Source organism: Embiotoca jacksoni, unplaced genomic scaffold (genome assembly GCF_022577435.1).
Source record: "Embiotoca jacksoni isolate LCO1_2020_lvr unplaced genomic scaffold, fEmbJac1.0.p SCAF_51, whole genome shotgun sequence".
Lineage (NCBI taxonomy): Eukaryota > Metazoa > Chordata > Actinopteri > Embiotocidae > Embiotoca > Embiotoca jacksoni.
In genome coordinates, this window is record NW_027185405.1 from 1,023,108 (window position 1) to 1,041,215 (window position 18,108).

At 44.2% G+C, this 18,108-nt stretch overlaps 1 protein-coding gene across 2 annotated transcripts in view; it reads left to right on the forward strand.

The window, feature by feature from the left end:
- The window catches only part of col4a6 (collagen, type IV, alpha 6), a 106,302-nt gene that overhangs the window by 1,420 nt on the left and 86,774 nt on the right, over positions 1-18,108 (forward strand). The gene's annotated exons all lie outside the window — the stretch shown is intronic.

An 18,108-nucleotide genomic window follows, 5' to 3' on the forward strand; every position in this document is an offset into this window, starting at 1 on the left:
TTAGTTCTCTTGTTGTCAGTTTCCTATTTTTAGTCTGCACCTCATCTGCATCCTCCAAAAATCGGAATCTACAAATGTCAAGATACGCACTTTTATTGCTTTTATCATATTCAGTTGACCCATTTTTCAAACATTTCACTTTTTAAATATGCGACATCAACATCCACCAGTCATTATTTGTGCAGTTTAAATCTGGAAACTCCTTCTGCTGTGAAGAGAAAAATGAAACTGCATACTACTCAGACATGAAAAAAGCAAAGCATCTGTTTAATTGAATCTCCAATCAGTGGATTTGAACTTTTGGTTGCACTTTACTGCTGCAGTATACAGTTTATATATTTAATATAAAGTTATGGGAACTTTACTTTAATGTTACACCATTGGTTTGACTGTCATCAATTTATTGAATGGGCAGCTATCATCACACATCCGTCACAAATATATCGACTCAAAGGGGCGACGAGTTCGTTATTAACGACATATATGACAGTGTGACAATATTTAAAATCAGACATTTTAGAGTTTATAAAGGTGGTTTCAAAAAGGTTGACGTTGTCCTTATTTGGCGTAATAAAAACAAAATGCTGATATTAGCACTGAGTCAGCATTGAATGAATCGGTTTGTATTCATGGTGTAACAATGACATGCGGTTTCAAATGGTGGCGAGGCCGTCGGCGGCGAACATTAAAGAGAATCAGCTTCCTGCGTCGCCATAGAAACCGAATGATGGAGCTGCATTGACTTTGAATTGACTCCTCCGCCCACTGCCCCCCCTCCCCGTTGTTTTGTGTTGTGTATGTGCGAGCGCTGAGTGGATGGATGTGTGGGTGAGTGAGTGACAGATTAGTTCATCGGGCGGTCGGGGCTTTTCACGAGCGCGGTAATCGTGTCTTTTGGGTTTTTCCGCTGCAGCGGTCCGGCCGGAAGTTTTTCGTCTTTATGATTCCGGCTGAGTCGTAATGTGAAGTTCGTCGCCTTTCCGTGCTGCTGCAGGCCAAGAAGAGAGTCTTTATCGGGGGGGGGGGGGGGGGTTTATCAGTGGCAGAAGATAACACAAACTAGTTTACCTTCCAGATGACAGGGCGATGGCGTAGTGGAGGATAAGGTGTGGTTAAGTGCATGTAAAACTTGGAAAAAGTCCAACTATTACATTTATTGTCACAGCCTGTTTTCAGATATGCAGTTAAGATTTCCTTCTCCAGCAATTTTATTGTCACAACAGACAGATCGTGCGTCTTCAATTTGGTTACAGTATTAAACCCGGTCCAGAAACCTTTGCAATTAGCATTTAGCAGTACCTCCATTGGAGTTTTACAGTAATAAAAACAGTATATATATATATATGTGTGTTCTTATGTACACACCACAAAATATACAATATCGAGCATAATTAGGCTCTAGCTGCTACAAACGTAAACTTCGGCGGGGCCGTTTTTTTTGTTAGTCGCCTATAACATTGCTGTTAACTTTTTTTTGCTATTTCTTATGAAACAGAAGGTTCATTTTTTTTTTTTTTTTTTTAGTTCAAATGCTTATGATTGTATTTTTTTTTTTTTTACTCTCTAAAAGAAGCTGACTTGGCTAGCGGTTAGCGTGTTAGGATTGTGTTAGCCTGCCAGCTTGCTTGTTATCATCAAAGCATGAAGATCTTTTTTTTTTTTCCCGCTTACTGAGTCTTCTTAAGCTACAAGCTGCAGTGCTACAAAGAGATAAGAAAAAAAAGTATATTAAACTAAATGACATCTTTGACGATGTGTATTTCCGGGCTACTTTTAGCTTTAATTATTTGTATCGCACGAGCCTGAATGTTTATCTTTTCATGGATTTTATGAGCTCATAACCACTTCACTGCTTTTTTTTTTTTTTTTGAAATATGTTTGGGTGAACATAGAGAGCATCTGTCGGAGCCTCTGTGAGGTTTGTCAGGGCCGACACGGCTGTTGGCACCAAGAAAACATCACACGAGGGTGAGGAGGAATGGGGAGGAGGAAGAGGAGGAAGGGGAGGAAGGGGAGGGGGTGGGGGGCTGTGACGGGAAGGAGAGGAAAAGTTGGAGCGAGTGATTCGGTACCACCTGGACCTGGAAATCATCCAGAAAGGAACTTAGTTGAATTTAGTTTCAACCCGGTTGGACGCGTGTACGATGCTGCTTCGTCTCCGTCCGGTGACAAATGAGTTTCAAGACTTCGATGCCATTTCTGGCCTTTAAAGGAGCAGACATAAAGGAGTCTAACATTTCTGACCGTTTCTGAATGTATGACTTTTTTTTTTTTTGGACTCACCCCATTGGTTCCCATTTATATTTGTATGATACGATAATCAATTAGCCTACATGCTCAATCCAGTTTAAAAGTGCTAATTGAATAAATAGTCGTGGAAACAAAGACAAAAAAAGTACTTCCAAAGTAACCGGTATTTTAGTAATTTTATTGTTATTATAATTATTTTGAGTAAAAACAAATGCATCGGGCATAACTTTAAATTTAGTTTAATTTTGTGTCACTTTTGTTGCACAGTTGATACTTTGGGCTTTTATCCATTTCTTCTTATACATGTGTCAGTCTGCATGCTCTCCTCTCCTCTCCTCTCCTCTCCTCTCCTCTCCTCTCCTCTCCTCTCCTCTCCTCTCCCCTCCTCTCCTCTCCCCTCCTCTCCTCTCCTCTCCTCTCCCCTCCTCTCCTCTCCTCTCCTCTCCCCTCCTCTCCTCTCCCCTCCTCTCCTCTCCCCTCCTCTCCCCTCCTCTCCTCTCCTCTCCTCTCCTCTCCTCTCCTCTCCCCTCCTCTCTTCTCCTTGAATTCCTGCAGAGCTTGGCAGGACTTGTCTCCCATTCCCTGCAGGTGCTATAGGCTGGAACATTCCAGAAACTCTAAGTGAGGCGACTGATCGCTGCTTGATTTGTGGTTGTTCGACCCTCCCAACACAACTGATCCCCCCCTATCACTTTTTGCCCTCTCTGCTTCCACAGGTCAGCCGATCCATTACCAGTTGATTTGTGGTGTGATTTGTGAGCAGTGGTGTGTGTGTGTGTGTGTGTGTGTGTGTGTGTGTGTACCCCCCCCCCCACACACACACACCATCTGTCCACTGCCTTTCTTTCTTTCAAACTGTGGGAAAAGGCCTCCAGAGTTTAATTTCCAAAGTTACCCTTTTCTTTATTATCTGCAGTAAAGTTCTGTCGAGCTGAAATATTTGATCTGATTCATCATCATAAATAACCTGATTTTAGTTCAGTTAAACCCCTGAACCTCATTGAGATGCTCCTTTTTAGACCACCTGGTAGCTAACTTGTGCTAACATGAATTAAGACAAAGGTGAAAAGCTAAAAGAAAAAAAGTTTTGTTGTGGAGGCTTCTCTTCTTTCATTCTTGTTTCCTGACAGTGTTTTTCTGATTTTATCACTGCGCCTAATAAATTGATACATTTGATAAATCAGAGTTGAGGGTTGTAAATCAAAAGCTTTTCAGTGTGCCGGAAAACGATGGCGTGAAGCACCAAAACCGCACAATTGTGGTGCAAAGAAAGTTGTCAAACCTAATTAAAAGTGATTCATGACCTTTCTGTCAGCTTAGAAATATTTCAGGGGGTTGCATATGTATCTGGGTTGTATATCTTATGGGAGCTGGGATGTGGAGAAGCGGCGGCGGGAGGAACAGAAACCGTCCCGACTCCGCTGCAGTTGACATTCTTGGAGGGCTTCTGCCTGAAAACAGGAATGAGCCCGGATGATTCGGGTCAGGATGAGATTAGTCGAGTTTACAAAAAGGTTCTGAGGTTGTTTTGAAATGTGATAAAGAGGCGGCAGGTAAATCCAGAGATGGAAACAGCGTCTGTTTGATGTGACTGGATCACGCTGCTCCATCTCGGTCCGCAGTGTGAAGACGGTTCAATCCCTCCTTTTGCTTCTTCTATCTTTACACCTCCTCCCTGTCACCTTTTCAAAGCAGGAATGACCTTTTTTTTGTTGTTGTTGTTTTTGTTTTGTTTTTTGCACTACCTTCCTGTAGTTTCCTCGGTGGAAGCCTAAAACGCGTCGTCACTGAGTGCATTAGGAAACCTATAAACCGCACAGAGCAGTTTTAACGTACTGTTGCAAAGCCCCTGCTGCTCTTCTCCCACGCCCACACTTAAAGACTCCTGCTACCTGTGTGGCTGCTGGCGAGCACCGCCGCATGTTTCCCTCGTCCCCATAAACTCCGTGTTTGTGTGTGCTGCCGGCGCAGGCGGGATGAAAGACGCCGCCAGCTTTTGCCGGGAAATACCCTCGAACCAAAACTGTTTAGGAGGACACGGCTTTAATGCTTCAGCAGGGCACACAAATAATGTAGAGTGATGAAGTAGTACATGTGTGGAAACCAAAATCTGGTACGCAGACAGACGTTCTGCCTAAAAACTCACTCTCGTGGTTTAAAGACAGAAAATGTGGTGATGAAATAGTAATAAAGAGGCCAGAACACAACTTCCTTCATTTTGATCGCGTCACTTTAAAATGGTTTTAAATGCACAGTATGCTTGTCAGTGTTTCCCCAGCCAATGTCTTGAAAGAAAGAAAATACGAACGTACTCATAGAACTGCAGTTACGTCCAGTAACTACGATTTCTTCACTTAATTCCTGTGTATCCGTTTCACTTCAGCTCGATGTGAGAGTGGCTCATGCATTTTTGACGACCCATCCCACCTTCCCAAGTTCCCAATATTTTATTCTGAAAGGTTCATTTCATAGGGCATATATAAGAGTATATATATAGTCGAATTACATTCATATACAATGAATTACACAATATGCATACAAACACTGCAAATTGGCTGAAGTGGAAAAGTTGCTGCACTGAGGAGTCTTCAAACAGCTGCAGATGAAGCACAAAGTTTACTGTATATGAATAGATTGAACAAAAGTGCCATATTTCTATTATATTTTCTACATTTTTCAGTTGAGGTTTGATCGGCCTTCTTTTATTTATTCCCTCTCGTTGCGACCTTTTCTCATGAAACGCTTTAACGATGTCCAACTTGTGTCCTATCTCGACTCTTCACACCGGCATGACAGCAGTGGATACAGATGTGCCTTAATTCACATTTTATTTTGTATATTTGTTTAAAGTCTTGACGTAAACGTGGCCAACGAGATAACGGTGCTTCCGCAGTGGCACATATTGGAGACGTCTTTTTAAAATGTTTTATTTTGGCTTCAAGCAGACTTAGAGTCTCCACAATGCTCCATCAATCATTTTGTTTTTGGAGATTTGTTAAAACATGATCGAGGCGTGGAGGCGAAAGTGTCAACAGATGCTGCCTCCTTTTCCTCATCGTCCTCCTCCTCATCTTCCTCACTTCTGTTTGGCTTTGAAAATTTTTTTGTGTTGTGCAATCTTACAAAAACAAATCGTGCATCCCTCCAGCGCTCCGCAGGAACGCTGCATCGCCGTCTTTTAGAAACGTGTTTGTTGCATGAAGAGTCCGTAATGTGCTGCAGATGTTGCAATCACGCAACCGTTGCTACGGTGATTGATGTGTGTTGGATCGCTGGTGTCTTTCAGGCACTTTGAAGGTCAACATCAGACCTGCGTTTTGAGGATTTCGGAGTCTCGGCACCTGTTTGGCGCCGCTGCCGTCAACTTTATCGGTTAGCGTCGCGATCAAAGGATGTGGCAAAAAAAATGTGAGGGACAGCGCGTCATCCCCCCTTACATCTGTCAAAAGCCTTTTGGCACATCCACTTCCACATATCAGACCCCCCCCCCCCCCCCTTTTTTTTTTTTTTTTTTTTTGACGAAGCACACGCTGTCAGTTTGTCCCCCGATTGGTCGCGGTGAGCCGCGGAGGTCAGAGTTCGTTGGAGCACAAAGGCAGCGGGGGGGTTCGCGGGCCGCGGCGACAGCTTAACATTCCACCGCCTCACGCTCTCCAAGATTTGTTTACTGCACTTTGTTCCTTTTGCTTTTTTTTTTTTTTTTTTTGCATGAAAGGAAGATGAGCAAAAACAGCGCAGATTGAGGTGGAGCAGGGGGACGTTGGGGGGGGGGGGGGGGCGAAGAAGAGGAGGGAAAGGGGGAGTTGCTCTCTCTCTCTCTCTCTCTCTCTCTCTCTCTCTCTCTCTCTCTCTCTCTCTGCGGGCCCCGGGGGAGTGTTTGTGAAGGTCTTTAGGCTTGTCAAAGAGGAGCTGAGGTGGGGCAGCATTTGGCGGGCTGGGTGCTCGGTGGGAGTGCTGTCTCGGCTTGTTCAACGTGCCCGGTCCCCTCTCCTAAATGCCATCGCTCCCCTCGGGGCTGTTTGCACTTCAGAGGGATTAGACTTTCAATCTGTTTCTCCCCATTTGTTGGGCTTTCTCCCTCCGTCTTGTCTTTCATTCTCCCCTTTCTTGTTTTATTTTGTTTATCTTGTCCTTTTATTTACTCCCAAAAGTTGTTCCTTTTTTGCTCTGAAAGGTCCCTCATGTCTGTTTGATTTAGTTCAGTACAGAATAATGTGAGAGGTTTACCACCTGACTTTGCACTTCCCCTGAGCTCCATTAGGCATTTTAGTGTCTTTAAACTCAGTTTTGCCGCTTTAGTTTCCTCTCATTAATGTCATCGACTATGTTGGCAGATGTTTAGTTGTCATGTTACAGAAAAAATTAGCAGCTAATATGTGAACATAGCAGCTGAAAATCCAGATATTTTGTTCAGGGGTTGGTGGAGACCAAAAACGGATCTAAAAAAAGGAATCAATATTGGATTTATTGCTTTCAAATAGATGCTGCTGCATGTGAACATCAATTAATCTGTTAATTAATTAATCAGTTGTTTGTTTTATATTATAACAGAAAATTATGAAAATAATTCTTCATCACAGTATTTTGGGTTGCTAAGCAACATCATTAGATGTCTGAATTTGTTCAACCACACTGTTCAAGCTAAAGATGCTCAGTTTACTATGATGGGAAACATCGAACTGAAAGGGAACTTGAGGGAAACTTTCTTTTGTTATCTATAATTAAAATATATTAGTTTACTAGTTAGTGATAACACATGTGTAGAAGACAGGACCATTTTTTCCCCCTTCCCCTTCTTTGATAAAGTCTTCGACAGAGATTTTGCAGACACCTTATTTATTTATTTATTTATTTTAAAACGGAGACCATGGCAACCGAAAGGCCCTGCCCACTGAAGTCAGGAGGCCTGACAGGTTAGACTTTGCTTTGATGCTCCTCTTTTTCCCCTCTGCAACATCATTACTTTGGCATTAGACGCCAACATCAGCCCTTTAAGTCAAACATTTTCCCTCTCTGGTGCAATTATCATATGCATGCCCGTACAGGGGAACACTCCTCCTTTGTTTGTCAGTTTGCTGCGGTGGTGGTGGTGGTCGGAGAAAGGCCCCCGTAAGGACAAGGTGTGTGCGTGCCTGAGAGGCTTTCTAATTACCGTTAATGTTCCTTAATCGAGACATTCATCACATTCTCCCGCCTTTAATGTCATTGTGGTGGACAGTGAAGGTGCAGCTGCAGACATTTTGGAGGAGCTAAACCAAACCAAAACAAATGTGTGCTCACGGCTCTGATGTCCTGTTTAACTTTACCTTTAGCGTGGCGGTGTTAACTCTAACTCAGCTCATTTAAGGGGGGGGGCGGGGGGGGGTTTAAAGCTCTCTTTGTTTAATCCCGCAGAGACACTGAGACAGTGTTTTTGTCTTTCTTTGCTGTCAGTTTAATTGTCAAAGCTTGAAACTGGGTTTGAATCAAGTTCCACAAAAATGTAAACCCACTAAGAGCTGTAATAGCAGATCGTTACGTTGTTTTTTTTTGTAGTTTTCCAATTGTCACGTCTAAACTGGAAACATATCGTTAACTGCAGTACCCGAATCACAGATAAAGACACAAAATAATCGAGTTTAAAGCAAGAAAACGTTAGCTTCTGTTGTAGAAAATAGTTTTCTTTTACTTTAGGAAAACAAACTATGGTGGCCATGTTGGTAGAAAAAGATCATTATCTCCCTGCCAGTGGAAATAAGCCTTTTTTTTTTTTTCCTATGTCTTCTTACACTATTTATTAAGCTAAATACGATCTAGTCGCTGTTTCACAAAAGGTTTAGTAAACGAAGTAAAACAGCCCAGCCGGCTTAAAAAGTTTAATTTCTTCTGATTTATTTCAGAGATATTTGACTTTCATTCATAGAAAGTGGTCATGGTTGACATCAGGCCAAGTGTCCCTTCCTCCTCCTCCTCCTCCTCCTCCTCCTCTGCAGGCTCTGTATCCACGGTTACTGTATCCCCGGCGAGGTAGACCCCGGCCTCAGCCCGGCGACGTCCCGCTGCGATCGGAGCGCTATCATTGGCGCATCAGATGTGTCAGTTACTGTGTGCTGTTACCGCCTCGCTGTGTCTCGGCATGTCCCTGTAATTACTAACACTTCCGCTCTTGTTTTTTCCGACTCCTCGTCTCACACCGTCTGCGTCAGCCAGGTGATCCGGGCTGCCGTGGTAACCACCTCATCCACACCGCCTCCCTCTGCTGCACACGACACAACCTCAGTCCGCTGATCCGAACTTCTTTTATTTGGATTCTTCTGCCCATCTCGCTTCCTCCTTCTTTTCTTTTTCTTTTCTTTTTTTTGTCTTACCTTCAGCTGCCAGACTCAATGGTGCCAATGCTTTGAGGTAAACACGGCCCACGGCGGGGGAAGTGCCGCAGCTTATTGCTGTATGAGCAGACACATCCATGAAGGCAATAACTTGTAGATTTAATGCCCTTGAACTTGTTTTTATAGAGACTTGTCTGACCAGACCGGGGAGGTTTTATGAAATCCTGCGTCGCCTCCAGAGGAATTCTATGACTTAAATAACTTCCCGAGATCACTCATCGATTGCTGTTGTTTTCTTTAAGTCTCATTAATTGTTATCTTTTCCTGTCCCGGTCTGCTTTTGTTTTCATAGTAAGCTACATTTGTAGAGGAAACATTATTATTATTATTATTATTATTATTATATATATAATCCTGTAAAGATAAAGTGGAGTGGATAGCTGGATGGTATTAGATTGTGGTTCTCTGCGGTGGTCAAACCGAAACACCGGTGTGTTTTTTTTTCTTTGCTCGGCATCCACTCGGTAACCTTTGTCAATCAGCGTTGTCTTGCGAATGGCCGTAAATCCAGAGCGACTTCCCAATTTGTCTCCTGGGCCTTTCCAGAGGTGAACATACCTCATCAGTCAGGCGTAATTTACTGTGCTCTGTAGCCCGGCTGCAGCATTCATCATCCCTGTCAGGACTGATCACTTCAATTCTACCTTGGTATTAATTCATTTTAGGCTCGTAAATTTGTATTTGCAATGTGTGAAAACCTCGAGGACTCCTTCAGGTATTTGTTGAGAGATAGAGAATCTTGTTTACGAGGGAGTAGTGGCTTCTGCTGAAGTCCTCGGAGTGGGTTATTTTCAGGGACCGGGTCAGTCCGTCCTCTGGCACGCGGCCCAACAAAAAAAACAAAAAAACGTCTGAGCTCGCTGCCTCGGCCTGCTGTTGGCAGAACTGGGTCTGCTGTACCTGCCTGTGAGTGAGCGTGAGCACAAGACCACTTTTGGCAGGTGAAACGCTTCTGTTTCTGGTCCCCTGTGAAGAAATACAACCTGACAACAGCCTTTGTTTTGTTTTTGCTACTGAGCTGCATGAACTTTCTACACTGTAGGAATTTAAATTAACTTCTTTTTTTAGTGACTTACGGTGTTCAAACAAATGCGTGGACTTTAAACAACATGATACCTAAAAGTACTGTGTTTTTCTTGCTTTTATGTCATCACATGCGGATAAATGAGAATTTGCGTCATTTGAAACACTTTCCGCGTGTTGTTTTTGACTTTGCGTGCAAAAAAAAGAGAACATTTTAAGGTTTTTTTTGCATTTAAAATAGACTAAAACAAGATACAAGATAGGACAAGATATTCTTAGAAAATATATTGGTAGAAAGACACAAAATCATGAATAGGATGATAGAAAAACAGATTTTACGCCGTCATAAACATTCCAGAATTAGCTTTAATTTGCTTCTAAAAGCTGCTGTTGTCGACACCTTCCAGAGCTGCAAATGATGTCGTTTTACAGCCTTAAGAAACAACACCCGTTTAAGAGCGTCCCGTCCTCCTCGGGGTTCTCACTCAGCAGCGCCGGTGTTTATTGTGCCTCCGCTGACTGAAGTGCCTCGCAGCTTAGCGCTACCTGGCACCGTTCCCTCCAGCTTCACCCCGAGCCTCGTGCTCTTAGCTTTAACCGCGTTCATTACGGGGTGAAGGGCCTCCGCGGGTCCTCTGGCTCCGTTCCCTGCTGCCCGCCGCGGCCCCCAGAACGGCCACTAATGAGGGGGGACAGATGAGCATTGTGCCGGCCCGCGTTGAGAAACACGGGCAGCTTCCGGAGGCGAGTCGGTGTCACGTTTATCGTCTCGATTCACATCAGAACGACTTCGGACGTTTCTACGTTGGAAGTCTCGGCTCCTGTAAGACGGGTCCCGTTACCGGGTTGCTGTGTTTGTCAACACGCAGTTGTCCCACTTATTTATTTAGCCGGCTGCTCTGGTTCCTAAAATAGAACAGTTACCAGCTGGCCGGAGCTTCCTGTGTGTGTGTGTGTGTGTGTGTGTGTGTGTGTGTGTGTGTGTGTGTGTGTGTGTGTGTGTGTGTGTGTGTGTGTGTGTGTGTGTGTGTGTGTGTGCGTGCGTGCGTGCGTGTGTGTGTGGGAATGCAAACATGTGACTGACTCAAACATGGAAGTTTTGTTATAAAAATTTAATAAAGTTAACTTGGGTTTGAATTTTTGGTCGAAATTGACTGAAAACTTCACTTTAACCTGTGAAAATCTTCAGATGACCGAGAAGATGGAGAAATGTATTTTGCGTTGTCTGAGTGAAGTTAAATCGCTCGTTACGAATCTATTAAAATGATACTTTGTGATTTACTGATTCTTGTTTGCAACAAATAGAAAAGACGTCAACAACAGCAAACAAGCTAACGCGCTAATTTAAGCTGTTCAGTTATTATTTCACTATCGACTAATCAAATGATTATTTTCTTTAAAAAAAAGTTTCTCAGAGTTTGAGGTGCATCACTGGAGTTTCTCATTTAATCCAAAACCCAAAACATAAAGACAGAAGCTGCAAAAAGTCACATTTATGAAGCTGGTACCTGCAAGTGTTGAAAAGTGACTTAAATAATAAGAGTCCAGAGGAAGAGTACAAGAGTCCAGAGGAAGAGTCCAGAGGAAGAGTACGAGAGTCCAGAGGAAGAGTACGAGAGTCCAGAGGAAGAGTCCAGAGGAAGAGTACGAGAGTCCAGAGGAAGAGTCCAGAGGAAGAGTACGAGAGTCCAGAGGAAGAGTACGAGAGTCCAGAGGAAGAGTCCAGAGGAAGAGTCCAGAGGAAGAGTCCGAGAGTCCAGAGGAAGAGTACGAGAGTCCAGAGGAAGAGTCCAGAGGAAGAGTCCAGAGGAAGAGTCCAGAGGAAGAGTACGAGAGTCCAGAGGAAGAGTACGAGAGTCCAGAGGAAGAGAAGGCGTTTATTGCTCTTTTCAACAATATAGATGTTGTTGTCCTGTTGCACTGGGCGAGCCCTTTCATCACCTCCCAGGTATGTGCTCTTCAAGCAGTGACATGATGTCATACTTTGCTGCAGCATGTTATCGCGGCGGCGTAATGGACAGATTTGATTGACATTTCAAACAAAGCTTTATTCCACTGCGGATATTTAGAAAAACGTCTCAAAGTGACTAAACACAAAAGGAAGACAGTACTTCTATTAACTAGTGTGACATAAAGTACGACGGTGCTTTGCATACCTCCTTCATACGCCTTCTGTCCATTATCTCATACGACCGATGGCCTAACTTAAAGGTCGCAAATCTTTTCAACCTTATTAACTGTCTGACATCGCGTAAAGATTAACGGCGGTTTCAACATGAAGGTCTCCAATGCTCCGAAGCACTGAGACACACACACACACACACACACACACACACGCACACACACATTTTATAACCCAACATTGAATCCTGCAGGCGTAAACGCACCGAGAGTCACGGAGCCTCTCCTTTGTTTCTGCAGGCTACGAGATCAAGTGATTCACTGTGGCAGAAGTGTTTTAGTCATTTTTTGGGGGCCTGCAACAGCAAGCACGACTCTGGAGGGTTGATTCTGCAGAGCACAGGACAGAGAACACGCCTAAGACTATAAAAAAACAAAAAACACCTTATCCAATGTGAATTTCACTCCTTTTGTAAACTGGAGGTGAACTGGAGGTTTTTACAGATTTGGACTCTTTGTCTCGGTGCTTGTCTTTTTTTCTCTTTAAACAGCGACGTCAGTCGCGACAGCTCCTGTACATTTACCCTCTCAGCCTGTGTGAAGGGGAACGAGCAGGTATTTCTGATATTTTGTACACAGTGTAAGCTTATTACCTGCATATTTCAAAACAATCTCCGCTCCTATGTAGTGGAGAAAAATCTCTTCGCGGCCGCGGTGACCTTTCCAACGGTGTCTTCTCGTAACCCGGGCGACAGAGTTGTTTTTAAAGCTGCAACATTTAGTGGATTAACTGTTTCGGCAATCGACAGAAAATTAATTTGCAAGTGTTTTGATAATCAAACAATCCAATTAAGTCAGTTTTTCAAGCAAATATGTCAATGTCCAGTTTCTCGGATGGGAGAATTGGCTGATTTTCCTCGTCTGACACTATGATAAAGGAAGTTTTTTGGCATTTGATTGAGCTTTTTGTTTGGCATTCTCAGGAATTAACTGTTTTCTGATGTATTTTGTGTGAATGCAGTGAGTGGATACTCGATCAGGCGCCATCCCCTCTCCCAAACCAACCCAAACCGTCCATCTCCTGGTAGCTGTTATGTGTGTGAAAGGGCAGAGCGAGTTCATACGTGAAAGCAACACTGGTAGTTTGGTTAAAATTACAAAAATTGCATTCGGGCTTGTTTAGTTTTGTCCTCGGGTACGACATATTTCTAAAATTGGGGCATTCCTTAAATCCAATTTTGAGAATCTTTAAGTCGATCTTTCTGAAGTATAACTTATAGAAGCCGTCGACATGACGTCTGACATTTCAGCAGCACCCTCCAAGTCCTTTTCCCGGAGCGTCGCGGTCAGCCCGGGTTTGTTCGGCGCCACCTGCAGGCGAGTGTCCCACCGTGTCCCTCAGGAATGTTCACGCATTCCCGATCCCGCCCGATGACATTTAAGGATGCCAGAATCTGTGACGGACAGCAGGGGACAGGTCTGGGCTTATAGGACCCATCAGTCTGTGGGGACTAATAGCTAATGAACCGTTGCCACGGGCGACGTGCGCATTCCATGTCATCGCCATAGCTACTGCCGCCCCTCCCTCCTCCTCCCCTCTCGACCGCCACCTCTTACCCCCGCTGCCCTACAGCTCCTCGAAGAGGTCACACACCTGTCTGCACCCCTGCTTTCCCCTCCTCTTCCTCCTCAACCCCCTCTTCCTCCTCACCCCCCTCTTCCTCCTCAACCTCCCTCTTATTCTAATTTGAACTCAGTGACAGAATAATTTATGAAGCGAGGGCCAAGACACGCATCCGGCGTTAAATAGATATGGAGAAAGAAGATGAAGTGGACGACAAATTAATGCAGCAGCTAAAAGTTTCAAATAAGCAGCACAAAGTTACAAAGGATCCTTTGTGTGTTATACTTCTACATACAGTGTGTATGTAGTATGTGAACAGGCTGATACATGCGCTGAAGCCCCGTGAATACCTGCACCAAGATAGAGACGAAACAATTCATAATCAGTTAAACTACAGAAAATGAAAGAGCGAATGTTTTTGATATTTTTTTTACAAACATTTGTTGCTTCCAGCTTCTCAATAGTGACAATTTTGTCTCTTTGTTTGTTCTCATTGTCAAGTTGAACAATGGAGGGATTCGGACTATTAATTGGGCAAAACAAGGAATTTTAGGCATTTTTGAGACATAACATGCTACTAGTGAGTTGCAACTCACTGCAATAAATTCAAAGATACAGTATGCAAACAAAACACAAATAATATATAAAGTAGTACTGGCCTTGTATTCGTTCCTCTCCATTCTCCCCTCCAAAATACAAAAAGCCACATTTTTAAATGACTACAATACCCATAAATCCCTCTGTGTGGGAACCTAATTCTTGGGTCAGAGTGGGCGCTGGAGGTCAGAGGTCACCGAGCGCCCGCAGGTGGACTCTGTGGTTTGTAAGGGTGTACAAGGGTCACTGTTAAAAAAAAGGCAGGACTCCGGTTACATAACGTTACATGTTACCTTCAAGAATTTGTTGGCGGGACGAGACAGCTGGGGTCGCACATGCATTTCAGGATCGTACACACAGCGTGTCGTAAAGGTAAACAGCCCATCGGCGACCTTCACTGACCTCAGAGGGGTTATCCGTTTATTGACTTTGAAGTGTGTTTTCTCTGAGCCGATAAGAGGAGGGATGAAAGAGGGACATGCAGGTTCCCGGACTCACCGGTGGGTTTATTGTAACGCCACAGGAAGTGACCGCAGTGATAGGAGAGGCCGTAACTCTCCTGCTAGCTCGATAATTTCTTGATTTTACGTTGAGCTGCGCAGCACTTGAAAAAGTTAAACTTAAAGTTGAAAAAGTGAGTGTCCAGCTGTCTAAAGGGCTACTATTTTGTGAACAAAAGGCCTAAATTACCCAGCATTCTTTCAAAAGCACCATCATTTGGTGTAACTGCAGGGTTTTATGCTGTCAAGACCTTTTTTTTTGTTGTGCACTCCTGGTTGAAGTTAAACTCCATGAAAGCTGTGAAAATGACTGCAGTCGAATGACTTTGCCAAGAAGAAGTGACTTTAGTGCCATAGTTGGTGGTTCTTGGGATGTTTTTCTGTTCTCTGGTGGAAGTTAAACTCCTGGGGAAGATGAACTCTCGTCCAAACTTGATGCCAAGCTGCGAACTTAGAAGGATGAAAGCAAAAATAGATGCCAAAGCGAAGTCAACACAACGTAATAAGCACTCCAAATGGTTAAAGTGATCGTGGATCACCTCGAGGTAGCGAAGGTGAAAGTGAGGCCAAGACGTGTCCCTACTCGGACGAAGCCTGACCTCCCCTCCGAGAAATGATGATGGACTGACCGTAGCTGGAGATCGAGAGATAGCATTAGCTGATGAGAACTGTCTCAAGTCTTTCAAAAAGGTCGAGGCGCTCATTTTGTCGAAGGTACAAGAAAATATTCTACGCGACGTAACAACCGCTTCGAAGGGTGAAAGTGACGACCTCGAGGTGGAGAGGTCGAAGTGAGGCCAAGATGTGCCGCTACTCGGAGGACGCCTGACCTCTCCTCCAACTTTCAGAAAAGCGCATGATAACGGCCTTGAGTCCTTCGACATAATTAAGGCTTTAATCAACAAGAAAATGATGGCAGTCGAAGGCTTTTGCTCCTGCAGCTGATTTGTTAAGAAGAAATGTCTTTTTGTGATGACTTTAGTGATGCAGTTGGTGATTCTTTCATGTTTTTCTCGTCGATCAAAACATCTGGCTGCTATGAGGTCAACTTGCTACGATCAAGATGTGTTTTGGCAAAGGTCATTGAAGTATCCTTCCTTCTCTGGGTGGGTTTCGGTTAATCGCCTCCAAAAGCTATATCCAAGATGTTCTGTAGTGAAGCGGCATTCAAGAAGACACGGAAAGAGCTCCGCGGAAAGGTGGAAGTTTGCACCACTTGTTTTTGAGGAGAGTTAAATTAAGAAATATTGCAATTGATGAACAAAAGCGTGCCCCCAGATGCTGTTTGTAGCCCCTCATTCTTCCAACACCACAACCTTCTCTATAGAAAGGACACAAAAAGAAAGCAAAATGGGGCCCGGGCCTCTTCCCCCCATAACTCAGCCGCTGTTTACGACCAAATTAAACCATTCCTCTGTCTTCCTTCTCCTTAACAGACTTTCCCATAATGCTCTTTCACACCGTAAGGCCGTTGTTTACGCCTCAACACTCACCGTAACTGTCCGAGATGGCCGACATTCCTGCCGCCGCTTCTTAATGTAAATCATTACTCTTACATTTCCCCCCCTCACTTCAGCCTTTCGGTTTTAATGCTAGTTGTCAGCTCATTCTGCAACTTTGTCGTTAAATATTGACTGTTTGGAACGTACGAGTGTAAATGTTAGTTTGGAAAAGAAGTTAATGCAGTTTAACTGAGCGATTGAAGGACAGGAGGCGGTGTGGGTGGCCTCGGAGAGTCAATGATCCGGAGAAAAACACAGGTTTACCTTTTAAGAATTTAAAGTGGTGATGCAACACTTTTTTTTTTTTTGTTGATCAAAAATGTCCAGAAAAGTCCGTTATTTTCCCCCATTTTTCTTTGTTTTCATGCTGAATTGAAAGGATCGTTCATGAGATGAGGTTTCAGCTGTAAAGTGAGTAACGTTTTGTGTTACTGTCCCTTTTCTGCAGCTCATACAACACACTGATTCAAAGGAGGGTTTAAGAAAGCATGTAGCTCGAAAACTGTCTCTTTTTGAAGCATACCAGCTCTGTCCAAAGTTACCGTTGATTGACATTACACACCGGATCAAGATAAATATGTAAAACACAAAAAAAATATAAATGGCATGAATTTGGGGCACAGCTAGTGGGAGAAAAGAATTCGGAGGATTTGGAGGATAGCCACTTTGCCAGTCTGTGCAGGAGGAATAATTACAGCAAGAGACCCTGTTTGAATGTTCACATTCGACTCTTGTTGTACGACGGGCGTGAAGGGCAGCGAGCTTCTCTTTTGATGGAGCCGGTTAATGTGCAGCAGCGAGTCGCGGTTGTACATTTACTCGCCGGCATTTCTCTCCCACCGCACTGACCTCATGTCGAACGGCCACCGAGCATTCCATTCCCTCCACTCGTCCCAACTGCCCCTCAGATAAGGTCAAAGGTCGAGCGGGAGTGGGGAGGGGTGGCGCTGGTCGGTCGGCAGGGAGTATCCTTTATTATCCCTGTTGTGTTGAGTTGTGTTAGTTAGCGTCTTCCGCCGCACGTCCTCGTGCGAGTTTTCCCTTCAAAAGGCCGGCCGTCTTTCACAGAGCGAGGGAGGCAGCGGGAGAAAGTTGCAGACACCGAGGGAGGAGGAGGGGAAGGATGTTTTTCTTTCTCTGAACTCCTCGGGCATGTGGGGCGCACTGACATGCAATGCTTCATGGGTAATTAACTCAAGCAGGTGGATGGGTTACTGTCTGGCACATTGGTCAGGATTCTCCCCCGAAGTTCATGAAGGACCGAGAGTCAAATCATGCCGTCAGAATTATTTTTTTTTAAAGCAAAATCTAAAACTTGAACTCCTTCGTGCAATCTGCTTGTCTTGTAGAACATATAGCTTCTTTTTCTTTTTGCATTTCTAAACTGGCCAAATGAACATCAGCTCATTTGTCTCCTGCTGTTTTAGGGGTTCGGACTGAAATCAAAAACTTAAAGTTCCTCCTCCACATTCCTGTTTCCAGATCTAACTCATTTGAAGAACCTTGAAGGTCACAGGCTGGTTGGTCTAATGCAGAACAAAAACAGAAACATGGATCCATGTTGCTGGTATTTGTAATTTCCTTGTGACCAGAATGTTTGGTGAGATGTTGTACTGCCGCCGGAGACTTTCTGAAGCATTTCAAGGGTCTGTGTTGATCATTTTCCCCGAAGTTTGACGCAAACCTGGATGTGCATTCTCCGCTAAGTGTTGATCAAGCAACATAACTTTGGAATACTTACTCATAAAGGTTGTAGCTTCCTCCTGCTCCGTCCAACAGGAACAGTCTCAGAATGTGTCCTCTAAATTTATGCATTTTCATAAAAGTCTTTGACTATCGCTCTTCCGCTGATGTTCCTCATTCTTCCACTTCGCTGCTTTGACCGTATGGTTTCACAACCCACACGCCTGACACCCACGTAGAATAAAGTAAAGCATTAATGTGTTTGATCCCCACGCTGACTCCCTCTCACTGAGCCGGGACGGGGATCAAACGGCCTCCATCCATCCACCTTGACCCCTTCCCTCTCGTGTGTGTGAAGCACTTAACCCTCCGTGCAGCGTCTCCAGCAGCCATCCCGTATTATTTCAGAGCGGTTCGACCCGCTTTGCCTCCCGTCCGGA